This window comes from Panthera uncia, chromosome D1 (assembly GCF_023721935.1).
Source record: "Panthera uncia isolate 11264 chromosome D1, Puncia_PCG_1.0, whole genome shotgun sequence".
Lineage (NCBI taxonomy): Eukaryota > Metazoa > Chordata > Mammalia > Carnivora > Felidae > Panthera > Panthera uncia.
The window spans coordinates 101,500,413-101,523,764 of record NC_064808.1 but is presented as its reverse complement, the minus strand read 5'-3'; the positions used below and the strand labels follow the sequence as shown (position 1 = coordinate 101,523,764).

Sequence of the window (23,352 nt, the reverse complement as noted above, 5' to 3'; positions counted from 1 at the left end):
GTTGTGATCCTGTGTGATTTGTTAAGTACTACTTCTATTAAATGTTTGCTGATACCATCAGTAACTAAAGTTCTCTCTATCCTCTTTTTCCCCCTCTCCTTCTGGCTGGTTTATCTCACTTTTTTTTTTTTTTTTTTTTTTTTTCTGTCCCTTCTGCTTCCCCTTCTTTAGCCTAACCTCACTGCCCAGGCCCCTTGTGGAAAAAGGTTGCTGTTTTTAGCTAGTCTGGGGGAAAAAAATCCTGATTCACTCCCCTCCCCACCCATCTTGTGGTGGGGCACTTGGCCTTAAATCAGCAGAAAGAGTGTGTGTGTGTGTATGTGTGTGTGTGTGTCCGCGCGCTCACTCCAGCACGCCTGCCTCCAGACCTGGTGGTATGCTAGTGTGTGATTGCAAGCACATGCACACGCCGGCACGCCTGCTGGTGTGTCAACGAGTGTATGTGTGTGCGCTCACGTGTGTGTTTGCTCGCAGGGCGGGCACACACCGGCACGCCCGCCTGGAGGCCTGGTGTGTGTCTGCAGCGTAGGCACACACGCCCGCCCCCAGCCTGTTGTGTGTGTATTGTACGTAGTGTGTGTGTGTGTGTGTTTGTGTGTTTGTGTGTGTGCGCGCGCGCGCCCGCGGTGCTCCCCCTTACGCACGCGGGGCGGGGGGCTGCCAGCCAGCGCCCCTCCACCCTTTGCGCGCCCAGCTGTTTCTATAGGAACCGCGACAGCGCCCGGGCCCCTCCGGCAGAGGCCCCGGTGCGAGCATGCCCAGTGGAAGCCGCTAGTTTGGCTCCGGTCTAGGTTTCCAGTAAGTGGCCTGCGGGACTCCGGAGAGATCCCCGTGAGCTGAGCGGAGAGTCTTTGTGTGCAGAGGGAGGAGGCGGTGGCGGCGGCCGCCTGGCCTGGAGACCCCGCCCGGGAGCCCCCGCCAGGAACAATGCTAGCCTGCTTGACCCGGGGGAACTTACTGGACGTCCTGCAGGAGGGCTTCAATGAGGTAACTGTCTGCTCCTCCCACTCCCAGCTCCCCTCCCCCAGCGCCTCCCGCCTAATCTCTAGAAGGGGTTCTCCGTACCCCCCCCCGCCCCGTCCTCAAGGGGATCCCAGATCAGTTCCCCTGCAGAGCCCTAAGGGGCTAAAGTAGTGGGTATGGTGCAGACGAGATGGCTAACGGAGAAATCAGAAGGGCCCCCTACCTACAGCTAAGCTGAGCGATGCCTTTCCCTGGTGGCTCACCTGAGCCCAGCAGACAGGACCACAAACTTAGAGGTCATCTCCTTTCAAGCGAGGTGGTCTCCACCCTTCCAGGGCATTCTCCCCAAGAAAGCCCCCCTTCAGAGGGAAGCCCCTGAATGTATGACAGAAGTACTCATTCTTCAGGAGCTTACTGGGTGGGCCAAGTTAGGGGTGGGGTGGAATTGCATTGGTAGAAAGTTTGAGGGCAGGGTGGTCCACATGAAGTGCCGCCTTCCTGTTTATATCTCTTTCCAATTCCCAGGCTGTAGGTTTCTCCACAATCAAGGGCATGGTTGGCAGAGAGGACCTAAGAGCAGAGAGGTTGCTTGAGTTTCTGGGCCCAGTTCCGGGAAGTGGGAATTCATTCCGTACTGTGTAAGAGTGGGGAACTGGACCGTCAATCTGACAGGCAGTATGTGCTAGGACTCCGGGGGGGGGGGGGGGAAGGTGCTTTTTCTTTTCACTGTTTTATATCAGAATTCTGTTGTTGTTTCTTCCATGCCCTTTTGTGACCCCGGGAATTCTGGATTAGGATCCTACCCCCTTGTGATTTGCTCCATGTGTCTTCCATTCCTTCTGAGCCCCACCCCTGTGGGTCGCCTTATTCCAGCATCCAGGGAGACCTTTACAAGGAGACCTAGGCTGTTAGTTGTGTCTTTCATCCTTTCTTCCTACCTCTCCCTCACTTCCCTCTATGTCTCTCTTAAATATAAGACTTTTTAAAGATTAGTTTAACACATGAATACATTGTCTTCTTAAATATGAACATTACAGACAAGACTGAGTGCCTTTGGCCACCCCTCCAATCCTGGCCTTTTCCCCAGAGGCTACCCTTCTCATGAATTTGCGCATGAGATTGTCTTTCTCCCTCTGCACTGTAGGCTCTTTCCTCAATTCCTGTTTCTAATTAAGAAGCTCTGCAGCTCACCTGTCTCGGAATCTTACCAGCCCTGGCCCCTGTGCCCCAGCCTTGTTCCTGACACAGAGGAAAACTGTAGAAATGCTGTCCTCACCTCATCAAGGGAGTCGGAATTTTCCTCTGGCTGAGGGATGTCACAACCTTCCCCGAAGGGCGGGGCTTGCATCCTGCCTGCACTGCAGGGCTCCTCATTGTGCACCAGCCCTCCCTGAACGGATTATTAAGAAAGATTATTAAGAAAGCTACACTCTGAGACATGAAACACACACAAGCCAGGAAGCCACCTCTTTGAATGCTACCGGTATTCCGGGTTCCTCTTCTCTCACTCTTGGCCTCTGAGCGTCTCCTGGTCTCAGGCTTCCTATCATTTGACTTATCCACTAATTGTGGCACAAGCTCGTTAGGTCCTTCCATGGCCTCCCCCACTTTTTTTTTTTTTAACTCTGCCCCCCCCAGCCCCACCCCCAGTATCGGGTCCCACTGTCTTATTAGGAGGAGGAAAGCAGCATAGTCAGCCCTAGCCTTTGCCTTCTCATCCTTTTTACCCCTGAACCTTTCAGCTGAAAAGCCGGGTAAACTGAAGAGGCAAAAGGCTTGGCTGCATTTTCATGCTTTAGTGTGCTTCCATAAATATCCTCTGACCTCCCATTCTTGTAAAACGTAAGGAAAAAGGACAGCGGGAGAGTTTTCTGCTTGTGGTGGTAACACAGTCTCTTGGCCAAAACAACACACACCAATTTATAATTAACTCATCTAGAATAATGCAGCAATGCCTCTTGTCCCTCTCTGATATTTGATTTTTCTGCCCATCCTGTCAGTTTCCCTCCACTCCTTTCACAGACTTAGGTACAATCCATCCCTTCTATTTGTAGATTCTTCTGTTTGTAGAATTCTGATAGCCAATAAATACTTATGGTTTCTCTCAGAAATTGACATCATCTAAATAATACTAACAGTGATTTGTTAAATCCCAGTGGCTCCTTAAAGTGTAAATAATTCTTTCACATACATAATAAGTTATATTAATAATTATTTTCGGGGCTCCTGAGTGGCTCAGTCGGTTAAGCGCGGGACTTGGTCTCAGGTCATGATCTCCCAGTTTGTGGGTTCGAGCCCCTCATAGGGCTCTGTGCTGACAGCTCAGAGCCTGGAGCCTGCTGTGTCTCCCTCTCTCTTTCCCCTTCTCCCACTCATGCTCTGTCTCTCTCTTTCAAAAATAAATGTTAAAAATAATTCTTTTCACATAGAGAATCACATTTAGTGGTACAGAATAATGCTACAATTGGTTATTTCAGACTTGATGGAGGCCTGATTGATCTATTGCAGCTTCTAGGGTTGCTTAATAGATCCAGTAATATTCTATCTCTTTTGTTAGAGTCATGTGATAAGGATGTAAATAAGGACTTAAAAGCTGGTGTCAGAATACACTTTGATTCCTCTGGGAAACTCTTCCTACTGAGGCTAAGAATACCACACATGTGTCCAATCATCTCCGGGGAATGATCCAAGCATATCTGAAGCCATTCTTCATCACCCAGATGCTCTATAGATCTGTGTGGTTAGGGCTGTGACCTCATTCTGTGTGGCAGAGAAAACTGCCACAGGAAATGAAGCTTTGGCCTTAATTGGTTAATTACAAGGGAATCCTGCAGCAGAGAAAAACCCTGCCTTCTGAATCAAGGCTTCCCTCCACACATTGTTGGCCTCTGTTCTCAGTCCATTTGCCACCATGCATGACCACTTTCTTCCACATTCCCTGGACAAATCCCTGGCTTCAACACACCGGACAAATTACCCACAGACTTGATCTATGTCAGTGCTGTGAATGCAGTTCCTTTCATTGACATGGTTAATCTGCATTGTGAATTATCCACAAATTTTGGCTGCTGCCATATTCTGTAGCCTACCCTGGCTGTCATCCCCTTTCTCCTGTGTTCTGGGCCTGGCCAGGCTTTCCATGTTGCACATTTTTCCCATTCTGCATGTGCCTTAAAGCTGTTTTTTTCCTCTGCTACTTGGTGTTGATGTCGTCATATGAGCGTTGTCTTTGGCTGATGTGCCAACATTCGTTTCTGCAAGTGTTTTTTGGGCGGCTGAACTTACTTTTAAAAAGACTTCAGTGATTGTGTTGGAAGATTTTGATAGACCTGAGGCTCTAATATGGTTTGGCTAATAAACATTCACTCATTCAGTTGTCTGGTTCATTTACCGGGCAAAGGGATGGATGAAATAATTGAAGCAGGAACACCTGGTTCTTGCTTCCAAGGAAGTTACAGGGAGTAATTTGTAGGTGTACTGAAAAAAACCGTAATGGGATGCTTAATGTGGTAAGCATCCTAAAAGGGGTAGTGTTCATGGGAGATCATAGGGCTAGCTTCTACTTAATGTTATCCTGAAAAGCACCAACTATTTACCAACCTACCTGCTCGCTGAGACCAGACTTTTTTCCCCGCATGGTAAAAACATGCATGGAAGCACTCACTCAACAGACATTCACTGAATTGCTATGTTTACCAGACACCTTGCCAGGCTCTGGAAATAGAAGTCAAATAACATCTAGTCTGTTCCTTAGTGGAGCTCATAGGTCAGTGAAAATAAAGTAAATATTCAGAGTATCAAACCCGGGGAAACTGTGGTGTTGTAGACATCTTATTTGTCAGGCAGGGTGAACCTGAGCCTGGCTGTTGTGTAAATGGCCTGAGGGGCTGAAAGTTATGGGGAATGATTTATTAAAGGGTTGGTCAACTGGAAATGGCTTGTCTGAGCCTTCATTTTTAAAACGTGTGACCTGGAAGACTTTCCTTACTAGTTTCCCTCCGGGTAGAATAGTAGACATTTGTATTCCCACATGGAAATTCATCCACACGGTGGTCCCTGAGAAATTCAAGAAGAGCCTTTGTCTGGTGTCGTCCCCTAAGAGGGACGTAGAAAGCGTGGAACGCTGCAGCAAACCTCACCCCTCTGCCCCATGCTTCCATGAAGTAGGGTTTGCAACATGGGGCCAACCAGAGGCTTCCAGATATTTCCACAATGAATTCCTCTGTGCTTTGCTGTAGAAATTAAAAGGCCCGTTAAGTCTTCAATGTAACAAAGCACTACACTCCCCAACCACCACCACCTCTTCCTCCTCCTCCTCCTCCTCCCCCTCCTTCTTCTAATCTTGACTGATTTCTCCTCTCCTCACCCAGGCTCATTGGCTTTGTTCCCACAGGAGTCAATGCCAGCTAAACAGATGCTCCCAGGCAGCAAGCTATCAGGCAGCTTTCTGTTCCTCATGGTGAGTGAAGGGCTGGCCAGGCGTGTGGAGCAGTGATAGGGTGCTGTTTGCCAAGTACCACTCCCCTAGGCACTTCAGAGAGACTGGGGAGCACCGCAAATGCTTCACTGGCCATTACTGGCCTTGTGTAGGCTGCAGGGACCAGAGTCTCAAAATGACACTTTACTGAATATATTTCCTTGTATGTTAACCCCCAACCAGGCCCCATTTAAGTGGTAATGAACATGACCTTCAATGGTCAGGGATGGTAAGGGAATAGGGAACCAATCCCAAAGGCTCTAAGAGTCGCTCCATGACCTGTTTCTAGGATAGGCAACACTTGTAGACTTATATAGTGATGTCCCATTCATTCATTCATTCACGTTCATTTATTGAGCACTTACTTTATAACTTGTACTGAAGGAACAAAGTGTTTGTGGAACTTGCAACTAGTGGAAATTTTAAAATAAGGTTAGGAGGGGCACCTGGGTGGCTCAGTCTTTTGAGTGTCTGACTTTAGCTCAGGTTGTGATCTCGTGGTCTGTAGGATAAAGCCCTGAATCAGGCTCTCTGCTGTCAGTGCAGAGCCAGCTTTGGATCCTCTGTCTACTTTTCTCTCTGCCCCTTCTTCATTTGAGTGTGTGTGCTCTCTTTCTCTCTCCCTCTTAAAAATAAATAAACATTTTTTTAAAAAGATAAGGTTAGGAGATGAAATCTTTCAGAAAATCTTTGGTTTTTGGGGCGCCTGGGTGGCTCAGTTGGTTGAGCGTCCAGGTTCAGCTCAGGTCATGATCTCGCGGCTCATGAGTTCAGGCCCTGCATCGGGCTCTGTGCTGACAGCTCAGAGCCTGGAGCCTGCTTCAGATTCTGTGTCTCCCTGTCTCTCTGCCCCTCCCCAACTCACGCTGTGTCTCTCTCTGCCTCTCAAAAATAAAACTAATAAAAAAAATTTTTTTTTAAAAAAAGAAAATCTTCGGTTTTTCACTTTGTGGAATATTATCCTTTGACCACCAGGCTGAACTCTAATATGAAGAGCGCTGCCTATATGGGAAGAAGAAATTTAATGGTATTTTTACTTGTGATCTTTATTTTTACCTAATTAGCCACCAGGTTCAATGAATAAGTAGCCTTTCCTGGCTGAGTAAAGGCCTGAAAGAGTTAACAGAAAAGCTATACCATATTATGTTTTCTTCCTGGCAGAATTCAGGCCAAGAAGAACTCAAGGTTTCCAAACCTGCCTTCCCCCCAGTTTCTCAGCAGGGTCTCCCCACCCCCTCATCTTCTGTAGTTGGAGGGTCTCAGTTCCACACAGGAATCTGGTTTCACTGTGAAGCTGATTTCCTTCCTGAGCCAGTCAGATCTCCTCCTGAACTCTAGCACACCACCAAAGCCCTGCTGCTTTTTTCTGTTTGCCTTTCTTGCTTCCCAGCAGGGAGCCACAGAGCTCACTTTTGGATGCTTCTACACTAGGAACAGTAAATCATAGACTTTCCTGGTAAAGCCCAGTCAGTGCCTTTTGCAAGTCTAACCAAACAAGTCCCCTGCAGGAAGTCTCTTTGACCTTGAGACTTAGAGGAGACAGAGAGGAGAGGCTGGGTTTGCAAACTTGTTTGGAAGGAGGGGCAGGTCCCAAAGAAAAACAGGAAAGAAAGTCACAGTTAGCACAAGAGTGGTCTCAAGGTCAAGATTCCTATATGAGTGAAGATGGTGAACAGAACTGTCTCTACTTGGAAGAGTTTTAACTTATATTGTAGAGCTATTTGGAGTGTCTTCGAGGGAGCTGATGGAGATTATGGGGTTGCTAAGGGCCGCCCACACCAGCCACTCTTTGGTGCTACCGCTGCTGACACAGCTTTACAGCCGTTTGGTCTCACCAAGCCAAAATCCTGCTCAGACAGCTGAGGAGTGTTGCTGTACCTACTTTTCTTCCCCCTGATGCCCAACTCAAAGGACTGGCACCAAAAGCCTGTCTTTCTAGACTTCTGGATTACACAGGTATCTTTCCAGCTTCCTCAGAACAAGTTAGAGATGTTAAATCTGGACCACGATTAGTTCTGCCACTGGCATGGTGTATTTGATTGTCTTGCTTTTTTTATTAGTTTGATTGCAAGTGCCAAGAACCCAACTTGAGCTAGCAAAATAGAAAGTGGAATTTACTGACTCATGGAATCCAAGGAAAGGCTGAAAAATTAAACCATGGAAAGGCAAGAATGGAGCAGGGTCCCAATGAAAATCAAGAACTCAAACACTGGAGGCTCCCTTTTTCTGCTTTTTGCCACTTCTCTCTGGTTCTTTCTGTGGGTGGCTTTATTCCCTTTCACTCTATATGGCTTTTCTCTCTCAGGTGGGGATCACGGTCTATGGCAACATCTAAGTTTTATGTCTTACAACTTTGTCAAAGAAAGATGGGTGGGGAGAAGGAGACTGATTCTATTCCTGGAGGCCAGATAAAAAATTCCAGAGATTGGTTGGACTTGAACAGTCAACTCAACTGGACCAATCAGCTGTGGCCATTGGAGGAGGTGATGTCATACCAGCCCAGACCTAGGGCCCATCACTGTGTATGCAGATGGTGCGTGTTTCTATAGAAGGGGAATCATTGTGACCTGGGCAGCTACCCCGAGAGCCGTTAGCTCCACCACCGTGTGGGCCTGATTTGAATCTGTTGTCCTGTTGTGATTCTCCACCTGTTGTTTTTGGAAATAGACCAAGAACTAGGGGCACGATCAAGATGTATATCGTCATATTCCAGATATTTTCATTTTGCTGAACCTATTGGCATCTTGTCTTCACGGAATAATTGACTAATAAAATGATAGTGCTAGAAGTAAATGAAATTCCGTGGGTTTTTTTTCCCCCACCTGTTGCAAGAACCCCTTAAGAAATTATCTCTTGTGGCTAGGGTAGGGAGTTGGAGGTGGAGAAAAAGAGGGTTGGATGAGCTAGGCTCTGGAGCCCTCACCCTGGCCCTAATCAGGGAATCTTTCCTTCTCCCTATTTTACATATCTGGCTTTCACATGGGTTATAATTTGAGAAACGATTATGGGACCAAAAAAAGAAGGAAGAGGAGGAGGAGGAGAATAAAACTACTAGTCCAACCCCCAGAGAGTAACAGGAGAAGAAGGAGGAAGACAAGGACAAGGATGAGAAGAAAGAGAAAAATAAAACTACCAGTCCAATCCCCAGAGAGTAACAGCCTCTTGCAAAAGCATATGGTATTTCATCTGCTGCAGACGAACTCTAGTAAATTTTAAAGCCAAGCAGCATTGCTACTCAGGGCCTAGGCTTGCAACACAGGCTTCTTTTAAGATAAACATCTTTGTGGGGGAAGTGGGTGGTGTGGCTGGTTCTCCTGGTGTCTACTTTGTCCTTCAAATCCTTTTTTCAGAGCCAGCAGTAGGCATTTATAGCAAGAACAGGGTCTGGCCTTCCCCTTGGGTGTGAGGTACAGATGCCTTCAGATCAAAGAGGAGGTTTGGCTTAGTGCTCAGCTTCCCCTATCCAACTTGCTGGCTAAGCAGAGACCTAAAGCGGGGGCACCCTAACCTGTGGATGAGAGTGGCCCCACTCAGTTGTGATTCTGCGGTCACTTTGTTAGATGCCATTGAGGAGGTCTCTGTCAACATGCAGACATAGTAGTGACATGACATTTTTCAACCAAAAAGATTTTTATCAAGGATTCAACCAATGATGATCAGTGATATTAATGCTTTCATTTTATTAATGATTTCATGCTTCTGAGTTTTTAAAATGACTTGAATCTGGGCAGAATAGGTACTGTGCTCAGCATTTGGATTCCTACCGTTCTCCTGGACTGCCTTCAGGCCCCAAGATGAAGATAGTCTAGCCTCCCCTCCCCACTGCAGTGATTGTCCCTCTGTGCTACCACAGCAAAGCCACATCCTGGGACATATTCCACAGGAGGGTCCTACCCTTAACATCTTGAACTCTGAGACTGCGCTCTCCGCTCACAACCCCAATCTCCACACTCCTTCCTTCCCATCAAACCCGTTTTCAATCTCATCAGCCTTCTCTGTCCTGTCACGTTCTCAGCGCTCCTTTGACTTCCTGTCCCCGGTGCAGATGCCACCAGCAGTCACTTGAAAGACACTCTCACCACCTCCCGCACTCCCTTTGCTTTGGTTGATTGCTGCCTGTCCTGGATGAGCCCATCCCTGGTTCCCTCCGGCAGGCCTGCCGAGCAGTGTTAGAGGAGATCGTGCAGCTTCGCTGATAGATTCAGTTACAGAATCCTGGTCTGCAGCCCTGGCTGAGTCTTTGGTGTTGCCGGGACATCTTTAGCAGTCACTGTTCTTCCCAGCTTCCCACAGCATCCCTTCCCGAAGCCTCCTTCATTCTGCTCCTCCCTCTCACTCTCCACAGCTAGTGGACCTACTGCATCGTAGACCTGCCTAGACCCACTGATCTTTGTCCCACATTTTTTCCTTGAGTTCTTCTTTCCAGTTTATTTCTTAACTCAGGCTAAAGACCCCATGGGCCTAAACCAAGAAACTACCCCTGAAGCAATACTGCCCAGACCAGTTGGAGCTTAACCCCTGACACCCCTGAGCAGATGGACGGTGGGTTGACCCATGGGATGCCCGACAGTTCCTTCATCTCATTATCATACTAAAATATCTGCCCAAGGAGGAGCACAAGCCTCATTTACATAACATGCAATGCCCGTATAGGCAAGTTACCTGAGGCTGCATGTGTGACCTTATGCCCACATCTACACACCATGACAAAGGCTCCCCCTTCTAAATATTCATCCTAACCCTAAAGAAAAGGAACCCATCCGCCCTTCCTCAGGGAGTTTCAGCTTTGCAAGTTATTCCCTAGATCTCCTTAATTTGCTGCAAATAAAGTTTCTTTTGTGTGACAGCTCCACCTGCTGTGGTTTCTATATGTGACTCACCCATGAGCAAACTCACGTTAGTTACTTAGTCCAATTACACCTCTTTCCCATCTCATAACTTCCCCACATAGGTACCTGTTCCCGCCTCCTCACAGAGGAGGATGTAGTCCTCTCCTCTGAAACCTTGCCACATCACTCACTCTCCCCTTGAGTCTGTTTCTCCTTCACCAAGCCCTCATCTCTGCCTGCAGTGTCTTCCCATCCCGAGACACCCTTGTTCCCTCACCCCCCTTGCGCTCCAGCTCACACCCTCTCTCCTCCCCCCAGTGCTCCTGCTTTCCTACTTCCTGGTGTCTTCTAGGTTCACTGGGTTCACTGCCGTCGGACTTCTCACCTACCACTCTGCAGTATCTGTGCTCAAAAAGGTCACCAGAGCCTGTTAATTATTCAACGCAATGGGCTTTCCAGTCTTTAGCCTGACTTTTTGACAGCATTTGACCTTCCTGACCATCCGTCTTAAAATTCTCTCATTCCTGGATTCCTACATAACACTTTCTCCTGATTTTTTTTCTGTTCATTGGATCACTTATTCTAAAATTATTTTTATTTATTTATTTATTTATTTATTTATTTATTTAAAGTGAGCTCTACCCCGAACATGGGGCTTGAACTCATGACCCTGAGATCAAGAGTCTCATGCTCTACTGACTGAGCCAGCCAGGCACTCCAATAATTTCATTTTTGCTCATGTCATTATATTCTTTGGAGTAAGGTGGAGTGGGTTCAAATCCCTTTTTTCATCATTCACCAGTGCTATGGCCTTGAGCAAAGTCTCCTATATAAGAAACGGGGCTAATAACATAGGCTTTAGCGATCGGGTATGGGGATTAAAGGAGATAGTACATAAAAAGTGCCTCATTCAATGACTGACAAGAATTGGCAGTCAGTACACTTTCATTTTCTTCTTTCCCTTTGGTGCTCCTTCCACTCCCTTTCTTGCCAAAAAACTTTTTATAGTTTACTTTAATTTTTGGGGTGTTGTAAGATCCCAGGATTTGGAGTCAGCATTGAATTCAAATCCCTTTTCTTCCACTTAGCAGCCCTTTGACCCTGGGCATGTTGTTGCTCTAAACTTTGGTTTCCACATCTGTAAAATGAGGATGATTGTGTGTGTATGCATTGGGGGCGGGGGGGTGGTGGTTAATAAATCAATATTAAATATGTATATTGTTTATGTATATATAAATTAAAATATTTTTATATATTTATTTTTGTAAGTAAATAAAGTGGTAAAGTGCTTAGCACAGTTCTGGTAGGTAGCAAGCACTCAGTAGGTCATAGTTACGGTCTTCCTTGCACCTAGTCTATACCTGTCACACACAGATACCCTCAAACATGCATCTCCCACCCCTCCCCCATCTCTTGTGCTCTAGTACCTGTGTTTTGCCAACTTGCTGTGGAACATCTTTGCTCTAATGCTTCAAATAGCTCAGACTGTTGTCAAAACTGAACTATTTGCTCTTCAAATATTTTCCGTCTCAGTTAAAGCATCCCCATCCCTCAGGTATGACTTTTTGGACCTTCTCTTTTTGTTGCTGCTTTTGTCCTGTCAGTCACCTGACTTGTTTCTGGAATTTGTCCTTTTCTAATTATACTGCTTCAGTTCAGGCTCTCATCTTCTCTCACTTGAATTATTGCCTGGTCTTCTCACTGGTTTCTCCAAATCCGGGTGCTTCTTATTCTACCCCATGTTCTCCTCTGTGTCCAGAGTAGACCTTTCTAAGTTGCAGGTCTCACTGTTTCAGTCTCCGGGTTCAAAACTCCACACGTTCCTGTTGAAGGTCTTTGAGCTGAAAGTCTGAGCACAGATAGGTCTTGTGCTGACCTGTTTCTCCATCATCATTGCCTGCCTCTGATGGCTCTGCCCACACGCTAATTTGTTAACTGGCTATTCCTCCAGGACACCATATGCCTTCACTGTGCTTTTTTTTTTCTTTAACCACCCCTCTGGAGGATGCCCTTCTCCCCTTCTGTAACTGGCAAACATCCTTAGGGAACCACACAAATGTCTCCTTTCCTCTAGACCCTACCCTCATCCCCACATCCTTCCATCCTGTTGCTCCTTCTGTGCACAGATAGCATTTGTTAGTATTTTTCCATCGCCACTGTAATTACTTTGTATCATAGCCTGTAAGCTGGGCTTGGCACAATTCCTAGCAATGTTGGTTGATTTGAATGAATGAATGAATGCTTGAAATGATCCCATCTAGAAGGATCTTGTGAGATGGAATTTCACGAGTGAAATTTACTATAGGTAAATATGGATCAAGAAGACCAATTTTACAAGAACAAAGATGGAAGAGATTGGTTTAACAGTAGAATGTGTTAAAAATTACGTAGGGGTTTTGGTTGGCAGTACTGTATGAGTCAACAATGTGAGGTGGTAACAAAAAAAGAAAAGAGGAGGAGGAAGAGGAAGAGGAGAGATGAAGGAGGAGGAGGAGGATAGAATGTGAGGACAGAATGAGGAAGCTGAGTGTCTGGTTTTACACCCAGAGCATTGTGTTTGGTTCTAGGTATCATGGTTTTAGAGGAACTTAATAGCAACAATTCTTGAAACCATTTTATTTTTAAGACTTCTTGAAAAAATCACCAAACTAGACAAACTGCTAGTTAACACAATGAAGAAGAAAAGGGGAGACAGCACAAGTATACGAAGTAAGAAATGACAAGGGAGAAGTAACCATTGAAACAAAAAATCGCAAGAGTCTTTGCAAGTCTGTGTAAAAAACGTTTTAAAACTTTGATGAAATGGATAATTTCCTAGGGAAATGCTGATGACCCAAATTGAAAGAGACAGAAAATTTAAACAGACTAATTTCTATGGAAGAAATAGAGAGTCTTATTAAGGAACTGTTCCTCAAAAAAAGTACCAGCTCCAGGTTATTTCATAGAGGAATTCTACCAAACTGCCACGTATCATCAGATAGTCCCAATGCTCTGTATATCATATTCTATATCTATCTATATCGATATTGATATAGCTATTGTACTAACATAACACTGTTAAATAAAATCCAATACCACATTAAAAATATAATTCATGGGGCACCTGGGTGCCTCAGTCGGTTAAGCACCCAACTTCAGCTCAGGTCACGATCTCACGGTTCATGGGTTCGAGCCCCCCGGTTGGGCTCTATGCTGACAGGTTAGAGCCTGGAGCCTGCTTCAGATTCTGTGTCTCCTTCTCTCTCTGCCCCTCACCTGCTTGTGCTCACACTCACTCTCTCTCTCTCTCTCTCTCTCTCAAAAATAAATAAACATTAAAAAAAATTTTAAATATACAATTCACTATCATCACCTGGGTTTAATTCCAAGAATGCAAGATAGGTTCTTTATTAGGAAATCCGTTAGTATCATATACCATATTAATAGATCTCAAGAAAAATAATTATAGGATTATTACAATGAAGGTTGACAAAACTTTTATCGAAATTCAACATCCATTCCTCATAAAATGGTCATGAAAATAAGACTTGATTGATATAGTTAACATGATAAAATACATATACCTTAGTCCTAAAACCTGTATCTTCCTAAATTGGGAAACACTGCAAATATTTTTTTCTAGGGCTGGAAACATGGGTAGGATACCCATTCTCCACTCTATTCCATTTTTTTTTTTTTTTAATGTTTACTTATTTTTGAGAGTGAGAGCGAGCGAGCAGGGAGGGGCTGAGAGAGAGGGGGACAGAGGACCTGAAGCAGTCTCTGTGTGGGCCTCGAGCTCATAACCATGAGATCATGAGCCGAAGTCAGCCGCTGAACCAACTGAGCCACCCAGGCGTCCCACATTCCACTTCGTATCAAAGGTATTAACTGGCGCAACTAGGCTAGAGAAGTTGGTTTAGAGGCACAAGGCTTACTAATGAAATAAAACTATTTCTTTTTGCAGATATGATAATCCTGGAAATATTTGAGAGAATTAGTGATAAATCTCAAATAATAAGCGATAAGGTAACAGTATATAAAATTAACATACTGAAATCAATAGTTTTATTTACCCAAAAAGTAGCCAATTAGAGACCATAATGATACAGGAAAGCTCATTTGCAATTGCAACAAGGAAGACTAAGTACGTAGAAATGAACCTAATAAGAACTGTGTAAAACCTGTAGGAGGAGGAAAACTTTAAAACACTCCTGGAAGAGGCACCTGGGTGGCTTAGTCGGTTAAGTGTCCGGCGTTGGCTCAGGTCATGATCTCATGGTTCGTGGGTTCCAGCCCCACATCGGGTTCTGTGCTGACAGCTCAGAGCCTGGAGCCTGCTCCGGATTCTGTGTCTCCCTCCTGCTTGCGCTCTGTCTCTCTCTCTCTCTCCAAGAATAAATAAACAATAAAAAATTTTTTCAATGCTACTGGAAGACACATTTGAACCAAAGGAACAACATCACCATTCTTGAGGACTATGATTTAACATTCTAAATATGACAGGTCTTCCTAAATTAATTTATAAATGTAATATACTGCCAATAAAAATTCCAACAGACTTTTTTAGGAAGTTAGGAAAAGATAACAAAATTCATATGGAGAAATAAATATGCAAGAATATTCAAGAAAATACTAAAAAACGGAAATTTTCAGGGGGTGGGGGGACTAGCTTTACTGAGCATTAAAAGGTACTGTAAAACCTCTATAATTAAAACATGCATGAATCAACAAATATACGAGTTATGTAGGATGCAAAGTCCATAAACAGACCCAAGGACTTCTGGAAATTCGGTATATGATAAAGGTAGCATCTCAGACCATTGGGGTAAAGAGGGACTTTTTAATAAATGGTGCTTTTTGTAAAGGATGAATTGGATTTATTTCTCACATCATATATAAGAATAGACTCCAAATGGATCAGGGATCTGAATGTAAAAAATAAAACCAGACAAGAACTGGAAAAAAACAGGTGGAGTCTTCTTTCACCTCAGTGAAGGGAAAGCCTTTCTAACCATCACTCAGAATTCAGAAGCAATACAATAAATGATCAATAAACTTGATTATATAAAAATAACTCTTTCATGGCCAAAAAGACAACCTGAGTCAACTCAAAAGACAACTGAAAAGCTGAGAAGTCTCTGCAACATATGTCAGAGGCAAAAGGGTAACATTCCCAAGAAACAAAGAGTTCTTAAAAATGGCAGGACAGGGGCGCCTGGGTGGCTCAGTCGGTTGAGCGTCCAACTTCGGCTCAGGTCGTGATCTTGCGGTCCGTGAGTTCAAGCCCCGCGTCGGGCTCTGTGCTGACTGCTCAGAGCCTGGAGCCTGTTTCGGATTCTGTGTCTCCCTCTCTCTCTGACCCTCCCCCGTTCATGCTCTGTCTCTCTCTGTCTCAAAAATAAATAAACGTTAAAAAAAAAAAAAAATGGCAGGACAAAGGACCAGAAACTTTGATAGAAAAACGAGAAAAAGACATGAACAGACCAATAATTTAGATATGAAAAAAGTTATAAAAGGTAAGATATATAAAATGGATTATTAAACCTACCAAAAATTCAAACTCATAATGAATGAAATGAAAATTAAAACACTGAGGTACAATTTCTCACTTATCACATTGGCAAGAATTAAAAGTATGACAACATATTCTGTAGGCAAGGCTGTGGGAAAGTCGTGCGCTCGTGCATTCCTCATGGGAATGCAAAGAGATATGATCCTTTTGGCAGGGAATTTGGCAATATCTGATAAAATTACATACCTGCGTGCCTCTTGGTCCAGCAATCCCACATCTTGGAATCTACCCTGAAGGCAGACCTGCATCCACGTGAAAATACCCAAGCCTATACGATGTTCACTCATTGCAGCATTGTTGGTAATTGCAAAACATTGGGAAAAACCTAAGTGCCCATACACAGGAGAATGGTTGTATAAATTATGGTATGTCCACATAATGGAGTGCTATGGTCGCTGTAAACATGAATAAAGAAAGTCTCTGAACCAGTGTAGAGTGATTTCCAGACTATGTTAAGTGAAGTGAAGTGCAAAGTCCAAGTACAAAAAGAATATCAGTACTGTGCTAGTTTTCACATAAGAAAGAAAGGGAAATAAGCAAGTATACACGTGTCCTTTTTCTGGATAAACTGGAACTCATGTGGTTGGTTACTATGAGGTGGATGGGAATAGATGGAAAGAACTGAGAGAAGGGAATGGAGTAGAAAGAATGACGTAGCAGTGACACTTTCCTGACTAGATGTTTTTGTACAGCTCTGACTTTTAGGATCATGCTAATCATGCAATCATCCATGCACCTAATCATCCAAAATGTGGAGAGAACCCAAAATGGACTACTGATAGTACAAAACGAACCCCACTGTATTACAAATGAATAACATAACCACACTGAAGGGACTGGAGAAGAAAAGAACTAACCTAAGTCACTTTGCATCAGCATTTTGACTCTAAACTCGAAAAGAACTATGCACAAATATTATATTATGGTTGGTAAATTAATTTTTCACAAGGTATGAGTTAGCAAGTCTGACACTAACTTATGTGTTTCTAGGATCAAGCAAATATTAGTAAATATATGGTGGAGAGTGAGAGTTCTGGTTTCTCACTGGGAGAAAGGAGTTATAATAAAGAAAAGGGACAGGAAGAAGTGAACTCTGTGGGCTTGGTTGGAGGAGGGATCAGTGTAATTTATGCTGTAATTCATCATATGTCTGTCTCTCAAGGTGTATGTGCATATGTGTGTGTACATACATGCATTTTCTTTGTTTTTTTTTTTTAATTTTTTATTTGTTCTTGAGACAGAGAGAGACAGAGCATGAGCAAGGGAGGGGCAGAGAGAGAGAGCGGGACACAGAATCTGAAGCAGGCTCCAGGCTCTGAGCTGTCAGCACAGAGCCCGACACAGGGCTTGAACCCACAAGTGGTGAGATCATGAACTGAGCTGAAGTCGGACGCTCAACTGACTGAGCCACCCAGGCGCCCCTACATACATGCATTTTCTACTCTACTACTGAGAGGGCCAAGAATGTAACCCCAGTAACAATGAGTACAACTCATGCCCAAATTTTGGTTTCTAAAAACCAAAGAACTAGAGTTCTTGTGAGAAATAACTGATTCCAGAGCTGGGTAGAGAAAGCCTAAGACGAGGAGTGTGGAATATCTCATGACGCCAGGAAGTAAGGAAATGTTCAAAGAACATGATCAGGCCATATGAACCAGCAGTCCTACTTCTGGGTCTATATCCAAAAGAAGTGGGATCTTGAAGAGGTATTTGCACACTCATTTTCATAGCAGCATTATTCACAGTAGCCAAGAGGTAGAAGCAACCCACATGTCCATCGACAGATGAATGAATAGGCAAAATGTGGTATAAACATACAATTGAATATTATTCACCCTTAAAAAAGAAGGAAAATCTGACACAAGGAACAACATGTATGAACCTTGGGGACATTACACTGAGAGAAGTAAGCCAATTACAAAAAGACAAGTACTGTATGATTCCATTTGTCTGAGTTGTCTAAAATAGTCAAATTTATAGAAACAGAAAGTAGAACAGTGGTTGCCAGGCACTGGGAGGAAGGGAAATGGGATTTATTGTTTAATGAGCGTAGGGTTTCATTTTGCAATATGAAGATATCTGTAGATTCATTGCACAACAGTGTGAATATACTTAACACTACTGAGCTGTACACTTAAAAATACTAAGATGACAAATTTTTTGTGATGTATTTTTTTACCACAATTTTTAAAAAAGTGACTGGAGCATATGAAAAGGATACAGGAGCCAACATTTGTCCCAATTTGAGCAGCACAAGTAAATAATGATAGTAATGGATTAAAATAACGAAAGTGAAATAAATACCCACGATCCCATACTGATATAAATAAGTAAATGGGGGAAAAGAAATAGCTTTTCCTCATATTAGGAATTCCAACTAGTAAGTGTAGAAGGAATGATGGAATTAGAAAATCATCATTTGGGAGATGTCATAGTAATCAATCAGGAAAAGAATACTCAATGATTTTTAAGAAAGGAAAAATGGATGTTAAGTAAAGCGATGATAGGGAAAAGGATATTTTCATGGTCTCAAATCTTCCACACAAAATACTTATCAATTACAAGGGAAAAATGGCGACTTTACAGTAGAGAAACTTGGCAGACACCTACCTTAACTGTGTAATCGCAATTAATTTCAACAATAATGCGATGTATCAGCATCATGTGTCTTTTGATATGATGCACAGAGAAGGGTATTGTATGTTCCAAACCCATAACCTGAATTTGATCACTAAGAAATTTTAGACAAACCCAAATTGAGGGACAGTGTACAAAATAACTGGGAAGTATTCTTCAAAATTGTCAAGATCACGAAAGACAGAAAAAGACTTAGCCAGATTGAAAGAGACCAAAGGGACAGGACAACTAAATGTAGTGTGAGATCTTGGACCAAAGAAGGACAGTAGGTCAATTGGGGAAATCTGAATAAGGTCTGGAGATTATGTAATAGTACTGTGTCAGTGTTAATGTCCTGTTCTGTTGCTGTTATGGACGAAGTGAACATTTGGGGAAGCAGTTAGGTAAATGGGTATAGGGGAGCTCTTTGTACCAATTTTGCCACTTTTATGTAAGTCTGAAATTATTTCAAACTGAATAGCTAATGAAATAAAAAATAATAGGGGTTTTGAATAACCCCCTAGTCTAGGTCAATAATGTGTTCTGGTGGCCAAGGAAGAAAGGAAAGAGAAGAACGAAGAAGGAAAGAAAAGAAAAATATCTTGAATGAGGAATCTTCATGTCTCCTTTAAACTCGGAGTATTGTGTTAGGTTCTAGATGTCTCAGTTTCAGATAGATTTAGACAGAAGATCAGTAATACTTGAAATACTTACCATTTTGGGTAAGGAATGTGAGCTTGGCTTGCAACTCTGGATGTGCATAGAAGAATTTAAGGAATATTGGTATAACTGGGCCCCACCCTCAGAAATTCTAACTATTCTCTAGTGGGCCCCCGACATTAGTATTTTTTCTAAGTTTTTATTTAAATTCTAATTAGTTAAGATATAGTGTAATGTTGATGTCAGGAGTAGAATTTAGTGATTCATCATTTATATATAACACTCAGGGCTCAACACAGGTGCCCTCTTTAATACCCATCAGCCACCCAGCCCATCCTCTGACCATCTCCCCTCCAGCAACCCTCAGTTTGTTCTCTATATTTAAGAGTCTCAGGGTGCCTGAGTAGCTCAGTCAGCTGAGCGTCTGACTCTTAATTTTGGCTTAGGTCATGATCCAGGGTTGTGGGATTGAGCCCTGAGTAGGGCTCTGTGCTGAGTGTGGAGCCTGCTTAAGATTCTCTCTCTCCCTTTGCCCTTCTTTCCTGCTCGTGTGCACTCCCCCCCACCTCTCAAATTAAAAAATAAAAGAGCCTCTTATGGTTTGCTTCCCTGTCTTCCCCACCGCCATGTTCATCTGTTTTGTTTCTTAAATTCCACATATAGGGGAAATCATATGATATTTGTTTTTATCTGACTTATTTTGCTTAGCCTAATACACTCTAGGTCCATCCACGTCATAGCAAATGGCAAGATTTCATTCTTTTTGATGGCCACATAATATTCCATTGTATATGTATACCACATCTTTTTTTTAAAAAAAATTTTTAATGCCTATTTTATTTTTGAGAGAGAGAGAGACAGAGACAGAGACAGAGACAGAGTGCGAGCAGGGGAGGTGCAGAGGGAGAGGGAGACAGAATCCAAAGCAGGCTCCAGGCTCTGAGCTGTCAGCACAGAGCCCGATGCGGGCTTGAACTCACAGATGGCAAGATCATGACCTGAGCCGAAGTCAGATGCTCAACTGACTGAGCCACCCAGGCACCCCTTATATACCACATCTTCTTCATCCATTCATCTATCAGTGGGCATTTGGGCTCTTTCCATAATTTGGCTATTGTAGATAATGCTGCTGTATACATCGGGGTGCATGTGCTCCTTTGAATCAGTATTTTTGTATCCTTTGGGTAAATACCTAGTAGGACAATTGCTGGGCAGATATTAGTATTTTTAAAAAGCTTCTCCAGTGACTCTGATGGGTAATCAGCATGTACAGAACCCCTTGGTTAAGGGAATTGTAATGTTTAGCTAGGAGAAAACTCAGGTTAGCTCTACAAGAATCATATGGGGGAACTTGGGAAAATAAAGCTTTCTGAGTTCTACCCTATGGAGAGAATTTGATGGGGGTAATGTCTACATGTCTTTGTTTTTTTAAAAGCTTTCTTTGTGATCTTGAAGCACAGCAAGGGGTGGGAACAGTAGGCTGGATCAGTGCTTCTCAAACTTTAATGTGCATATGAATCACTGGGAGATCTGTTTAAAGTGTGGGTTCTGATTGAGTAGGGGTGGGGTGGAGTCTGAGAGTCTGCATTTCTGCCAGGCTCCCAGGTAATGCTGATGCTGCTGGCCTGGGGGCCACCCTTGGAATAGTAGATAGCTACTTAGTGTAGATTATTACACAAGAGACCCAAACATTGGATGTGGGGGAGAAAGTGGTGTAGACTAAGGGGACTTCCATTCTGAGAGTTTGAGAAAGGTTCACTGAAACTTCAGAGATGCATTTATTTAGGTGATAGTGTGGTTGAGTGGAAAGAGCATTGGCTTGGGAATTAGAGTTTCATATTCATGCTTTACTGTCTGGTGACCTGGAACAAATGAGTTTACCTATTTTGAGTCTCAGTTTCCAATTAGCAAAATAGATACAGTAAAATCTTCCTGGCAGATTAGCATTAGGGAAAATGTGTTTAAAGGACCTAGCAGAGGGGCACCTGGCCGGCCCAGTTGGTGGAGCATGCGACTCTTGATCTTGGGGTCATGGGTTTGAGTCCCATATTGGGCACAGAGTTTACTTAAAAATGAATGAATGAATGAGTGATCTAGCATAACCCTTGACACAGAGTAGGTGTTCAGAACAGTGGTGACTATTATTATCATTTATGCTGTAGAATCCTCTTGTTGGAAACCAGAGGTGAGATTAATGTGCATGAAAAGTACTGTTAGAACCTCTCATCAGTTTTGCATCAGACACAACTTCTATTCAGTAGCCAAAAGAAGGCTGTGGTTACTCAAGTAGAAATGATCTTGGTCTAACATAAACCATTTGTTCTTGTCTGCCCCTGCATTATTAGCTTTTGCAATCATTTTAAGTCTCGGCCTGATGAAATGTGACAAGTGATTCACTGACTCAAACAAATATTTGTTGTGCACCTGCTACCCTAAAGTCCCGTACTTCTGAGTTGTTGTGACTCCCTGCATAGAGCATACTTCAGACCTGAGCTCCTTTGAGCTCACTGTTCCCTTTGCCTCATTTCCTCTTTCAGGAACCACCCCCCCCCCCCCCGACAACCACAAAAGTGTGAGCTCAGTTTGGGCTTATGATCTCAGCACCGTGTGTGACACTGGACGTCCTCGGGGAGATCAGAGCTGGGCTGTGGGAGGGTCAGGGAAGGCTTCTTGGAAAAGGTGATGCTTGGGCTCAGCCTTAAGAGGAGACTGCAGGCTCAGGGAGGGAGAGTGGCTGGAAAGTGTGGTGCGTTTGGGGCACTGCACATGGTTTGGACCAACCGAAACGCAGCAGGCAAACGGGAGGGTAGTGAGTAAGCGGAGCAGAGGCAGCGGCCAGCACATGACAGACTAAATGCAGCCAAGATGGTTGGATTTTATCTTGACAGGAGAGGCCAGTGAAGGATCTGAAGCAGGAATGTGTGGAGGGTGGGTTGAGGATGATAGTAGATACAGGGAGACTGGTTAGGAATTTTATTATTTTATATATGTGTGTATATATATATATATATATATATATATATATATATATGTATACACACATGTATCTACACATATATGGGTTTTTTTTTAAGTTTTATTTATTTATTTATTTATTTTGAGGAAGACAGAGACAGCATGAGTAGGGAAGGGGCAAAGAGAAGGAGAGAGAGAATCCCAAGGAGGCTCTGCACTGTCAGCGCAGAGCCCCACATGGGGTTCAAACTCATGAAACCGCGAGATGGTGACCTGAGCTGAAACCGAGTCGGATGCTTAACCAACTGAGCCACCCAGGCACCCCTAGGTGTTTTATACCTAAGCCAGGGTCAGATCCCAACTGTTACCCTTAATGCCTTTTTTGGTCCTAACTCCTTTGCTCCAGAGCAGAGTGGTTTACTACAGAGGTACCCTTTGCCTCCCACGGTGCTTGGGCTGTGCGGCAGGAGCAGACCTTGGGCAAGGGTCTGGCCCACATTAGGCAGAAAGTGTGGCCACCCCTATTATACCAAGTGAGTGGGGTAGCACGATGCCCTTGGTCAATGCTTGGACCACAGTTAGGCGTTCCAGTACCAGATCTGCTGTGTCCTGGCTGGGGCCTTGGGGATGTTCCATCACTTCTCTGAACTTGATCCGTAGAATGGAGAGGATACTGACCCTTCAGTGTTTTTGTGAGGATTAATTAGATGGTGATAACGATGAAAATAATAATGACTGTTAGGCAAGCATCAGTTGCGTGGCAGGTCCTGTCCCAGGCACCTTCATTAATACGATAAAACACATATCAAATTCCAGAACTAGTGTTTAGTTCACATAGACACTCAATTCCTTCCCCTACTGCCTGCTGATATGGCACTTCCTACAGTTTGTCAGCAGCTGATAGATTATTGCCTTAGTACTGTCTTTATAAAGGACTTCATTTATTGCCACAAATCGACCCAGAGAAAATAACGAAGATTTAATTCAAGCTCAGGAAGCAATCAGTGGGTAATTTCCAGCATTTTATTGAAGAAGTACTTGTGGCATAGAAATCAACTATTCTTCAACCAGCTTGTAATATAATACCGTTAGCCCTTGAACCTAACGTTTAGGGTCAGGGTCTTGGGCTTCTACAGAGACCAGACAGAGCTGCTGATTGTTCTGGGATATTGTTCATGTGCTTTTTTGGTATTTAAGTGTCCATCTTCAGAACAAATGCAAAATTAGAATAAACACCTGGATGCAAGCTTTGGTAGGGGACAAAATGGACTATGTAGGGGGATCTGAGGGCTGGGATG

At 43.8% G+C, this 23,352-nt stretch overlaps 1 protein-coding gene across 1 annotated transcript in view; it reads left to right on the top strand.

Moving 5' to 3' along the window:
- Window positions 1–23,352, top strand: part of LOC125909803 (dixin-like) — a 40,176-nt gene that overhangs the window by 7,861 nt on the left and 8,963 nt on the right. The gene's annotated exons all lie outside the window — the stretch shown is intronic.